General features: G+C 55.4%; 1 long non-coding RNA gene across 4 annotated transcripts in view; it reads right to left on the bottom strand.

The window, feature by feature from the left end:
* Positions 1–4,150: 4,150 nt before the first annotated feature.
* Positions 4,151–4,635, bottom strand: part of LOC141371769 (uncharacterized) — a 4,492-nt gene continuing 4,007 nt past the window's right edge. For 3 of the 4 annotated variants that reach the window (XR_012376993.1, XR_012376991.1, XR_012376990.1), the window contains one exon: positions 4,244–4,396. This is a non-coding gene — a long non-coding RNA (uncharacterized lncRNA). Of the gene's footprint in view, positions 4,397–4,635 lie in introns of all 4 variants that reach the window. The other variant, XR_012376992.1, reaches the window with a different exon arrangement.

Genomic DNA, 4,635 nt, shown 5'->3' on the forward strand with positions numbered 1-4,635 from the left:
TACACTCCACACGGTCACAGGTCGTATGCCCAGAGTTTCTATTTCTTCCGTGAGCCTTTTCATTTTGATCTCCAGGAAGGTGGAAAACTTCCTTGCTCATTTCTGGGAGCAGCGGGTAAAACTTCTCTAGTTCTGGTTCATGGATGAGGTGGCCCTTCGGGCTCCCCCCTGAAATGGGAGGTCATTGCCCTGGCGAATGCAGGCCCATGGCTCCGTCTCTTCTCTGATTACGCATGAACCTGTCACCACGTCTGTCTTCTGTCCCTCGCTCCCTGAGGGCTGACCCAGCATCAGCTGCCGTGACTACTCTGGCTTTGACTTCTCATTTATTTTGGACACTATAAAGTTGTCCGGCCTTTTTCTGAACAAGGCTGCATAGTTAAAATTGTATGATTATTGTTGTCTATTCTTAGCGCAGTTGCCCTAGAAAGTAGAGCCTGAGGCAAAGGCTTCTGTGCTGACATTTTTCCTGGGGATTACAATCTCAGAGAAGAGGGGACACGGGCGGGAAGGCCGGACAACAGATATCAAGGAGGTCACTGCGTCACTGGCCGATTCTCTGTCTTCAGGGAGACGACGCGCAGCTCCCGGAACCCAGTCCCGTCTGGCGGGGAAAGGAAGACGACGGGACTGATCTGCCAGGTCCTGTCGCCCACAGGTGCTTCATCTTTCACACTTGTGGGGTGCGTGTGCAAGGGTGATGATGTAGCTGATGCATCTTATCCCTCAGAGGCAATGAGACAGCCCTGGGGAAGCAGGCAAGAGGCCTCCACCGTGACCTCGAGGAAAGGCTCTCTGGGTATTTACGCACGGCACACAGCCCTGGAAACAGCCACCCTGGTGGACTCATAGGGCCCGTGGTGGCTGTAGGATCGGCCAGCATTGGCAGAGCTGCTCCCGCCGGGCCACCTGACGAGACCCACAAGTGAGTCCATCCCAGGGCATGCCATGCACGTTTGGCCCGGGGACAGATGCCCTGACTTACTTCCTGAGAGGGCAGTGCAGCATGATCCTTCATGATGTTATCTAGCTGCCGTCTACTAAAAGGTTAGAACACAGGTTGTCCAGCCAAGCAGTGGTCCCTGCTACCGGCCCCACGGCTGAAATCATACTCCTTCCTCCACCCCCCTTTCGGGCTGGTCACTCCCAGCTCGAAGCTTGGCTGGTCTGATGTGTTTGTCCCGCAGTTGCCTTGCCTCTGATGGGCCACGGGGGCTGCAATTGTCCACTTAGAGTTTACCACTTGGCATGGACGTGGAAGTGTCCCAGTGAACCTGCCAGTTCCAGACATTTCTGTCCCGTCCCCAGTGAGTATCAGCATGCCTCGCCCTTCATGGAGTTGGGGTTGACTACCTAGCAGTACAGTAAGTCGGCTCCCCGAGTGCTCGACCGCAGGCATGGGAAGCCTGACGTAGCCGAATGTAACCGTGGCTTCCAGTGTGGTGGAGACGTAGGCAGAAACGTCCCCCCAAGCAGGGACCGGGATACCCCACCCCGCAGAGCCAGTATCTGCAGTGAGAGGAAGCACCGATCGTGCTGGGGCTCACGGGAACAGTAGCGACAGGGCGAGCGTGCTCTGTTCTGCGGCTCCTGGAGCTTGTATTCAAGGTGCTGGGGACCCAGGGCCACTCACGGACCATCGCTTCAGCACAAACCCTGCGTCCTGGGGGACAGTGACTGAATCCTGCAGGGTTCTGGCCCAGGGTGGGCACCTTAGCTCAGCCATTAACACGCCTTCCCACCCTCCTTACTAGGTCGCTGCTTCTGGGTGATGGGGTGAGGGTAACAGCTGTGAAGCCAGGGTCACGTGCCGACGTTCATACCTTCTTTACTTTGAAATAGGTCTCTTGGTAGAAAACAATGTTGTGTGGAATCCTGTTTGATGGTCTCATACAGCACAATACACTGCTTAAAAACGTAGCTGCTTCAAACCATGATTTATAATTTTCTTTCACCCTTTGGGGGCTGGCAGGCCCCGCGTGGCCTTCATGTGGTTGCAGTCATACGGTGGCTAAGGCTGGCACCATCTGAGCCCTCTTCCCTGGGCCCGAAGGCTGTGAGAACTGGGGCTGCAGACGCCTCTTTCTCTGTGTTCGGCGCCGACATGGGCTAGCTTGCGGTTCCTCACAACACGGCCGTCCGGGGTGGCTGGACTTCCTACATGTTGGCTGGCTTCCCGAGAGCAAGTATTCCAAGAGAGAAAAACTGGAAGCCACTTGAGGCCTAGCCCCAGAAACTAGCACAGCACCCCCTCTGTTCTATTCTGTTGGTCAAAGAACCCACCTAGTTTCAAGGAGAAGGAGCATGGATGTCACATTTTCAAAGAATTTGCAGCCATATCTTTATCTTCCGCGGACAGTACGTCAATAGATTGGGAACTCCCTAAGCACTGGGGTGCTGGGAGACAAGGCAGGGAAGCCCATGCTGAAGGATCTATCAACTTCTGTAAGGACAAATAACTTTTCTTCGGAGGTGGAAGGGGTTTGAGGTCACTGGTCTGCCCCACAGCTCTTCTCCTGCCAGCCTTCCATCCACGCTCTTTCCCAGGCAGCCAGGAGGGTGCCCAGTGAACCGGAGGGGCGTCCTTTCCTCCAGGCGTGCTGCACCCTGGAAGTGTGGTCCCGCTGGTCAGCATGCTCCCGCTCGCCTCCTGCCTTCAGGGGTCTGGAGCTGAGGAGCCAGCCCTGGTCCGTGTCACGTGGCGGGGATGAGTACCCCACTCTCCTGCGGTCTCTTACCCTGTCCCACGCAGGGAGGACACTGGTGGGCACTGGCGGTTTCTGAAGTGTCAGTGTCCCTCTTGTCTGCGCCTGGCCCCAGTGAGTGAGTGTCTTAGAGCTTCTCCTCCATTGGGTGGAGGGGAGAGAGGTGGGGGGACCTCTTCTCCCAAACAGTGTCGTCCTGATAAGGCAGAGCCTTCTAGGACTTCTGCCCACCCTGATCCTTTCCCCACATGGACAGGGGTTGGCAGGGACAGGCATCAGTTTTTAGTTTTGGCCACTGTCTTCAGAATGTGTGTGTGCCTGTGTGGTTGGTTCGTGGGGGGAGCGGTGCATTCTCTCAGCCTGGCGTCTCAGCTGCCATCAGGCCCACAGCCCTGTTCAGCCGTGTGCTACCGTATATAAAGTGCTCTGCAAACACACTTCAAACTTCCCCAGCTTCATCCAGACTGCCACTTCCATGCCCTTCTGTGGAAACTCCTAGCATGGAGCCGTGGGCCCACTAGCATTAGACACGGTGGCAATTTGTCTAGCTCCTGAGTTTGTCGTATTCTTAGTGCAACCAAGCACCTTTAATTTGCATTTTGGGAGGTTTGGCTGCTGTGAGAGTCAGCCTGTCCAGCAGCCCAGGGCAGGCGGCTGTGGGGACGTGCTTCTTCTCCACTGCGGTTTTGTGATTTGGACCATCTGTCTATGAGTGGGTCACCAAGCATGGCGCAGAGGGACTGACCTCAGGCTGGTCTGGATGTTGGGTTGGTTGGGGGGAAGGAAGCTGCGTCTGCAACACACCTACTAGGTGCTACTGCTCTGATTTTGCTCACACTGCCTAGTGTTAGACCCCTGGCTCCCCATCTTGGTGGGGGGGGCTGGCAGGTGCAGTGCACCCGAGAGCTTTCGATGATTTGCTTTGTTGCCTTGCCTTTGTTCATGGGTCTGCAAGCTCCTCAGCTCCCCACTGGCCTGGGATAGCATGTGTGAAGGACCCGACAGAGGCAGTGGTGAAGGGGGCAATTGGGAGAGGGCTACAGACAGCCCTCAGAGCCCCATAATTTACATTTTAATGGCTTCTCAACACTTACATTCTTGAATTCCACCTTAAAGTTCTCATCAGAGGTCTTTGCCAGCAAGGGACTAAACCAATAAAGCTGAAAGGCTGTGCAGTTGCTGAAGGATGCCATGGATGAAACCCTAAGAAAATTGGGGTTCTAAGGAGATAGGACCCTCCCGTGGGAAGAGCTGAGCCATGCCTGCCCCTCACACTCTTGCTATTGCACGAATATTCTGTGTGTTTAAATCCATCTCCACTGATGTTAATTTGAGGTTATTTATGTCAACAGAAAACGTGCCCATGACCCTAATTGAAACACAGCCTCTGCAGGAGTCCACTGAGGAGCATTCGAGCCACTTGGCAAAGCCAGGCATCCATAGCACCCCTGCATCCAGCCGCGTAGCCTGGCGGATCCTCCCTCAGGTCAGGGATTTAGAAGCTCTGCTTTGCCCTCCCAGCCTCTTCCTGCTGGCCAAACAGGTGTGCAGGGTGGGGAGGTGGGGAGTCGCTGAAACACAGACAGCAGTTCTCACTCTAGAGCCTCCGTGGAGGCGCCGTGGGAAGAGGTGGGATTTCTGCTGCCACTTTCACTGGGAGGAGTCTTCCTGAGGTAGAAGGGCTCGCACTCCTGTGAGAGAGAAGGAAGAAGCCACACCTCTCGGCCTCACAGCAAACACTAGAGACCTTGCACGTATAAAGGTTTATGTGGGCCATGCTCTGCTGGCAGTGTGTGGGGGGTGGTCCCAGAGATCCGGCCAGGAGCCCACACAAGGAGCAGCCTGTCTCTCTGTTTCTCTCCCCCTCTCTGTCTCTCCCTCGCAGTCTCATTCCCTTTCTGTTCCTCCTTTTCTGTTTCTTTCCCCCCCC

The sequence above is a fragment of the Callorhinus ursinus genome, unplaced genomic scaffold (genome assembly GCF_003265705.2).
Source record: "Callorhinus ursinus isolate GAN/ISIS: 27379988/994484 unplaced genomic scaffold, GSC_fseal_2.0 scaffold98, whole genome shotgun sequence".
NCBI classification, from domain to species: Eukaryota; Metazoa; Chordata; class Mammalia; order Carnivora; family Otariidae; genus Callorhinus; species Callorhinus ursinus.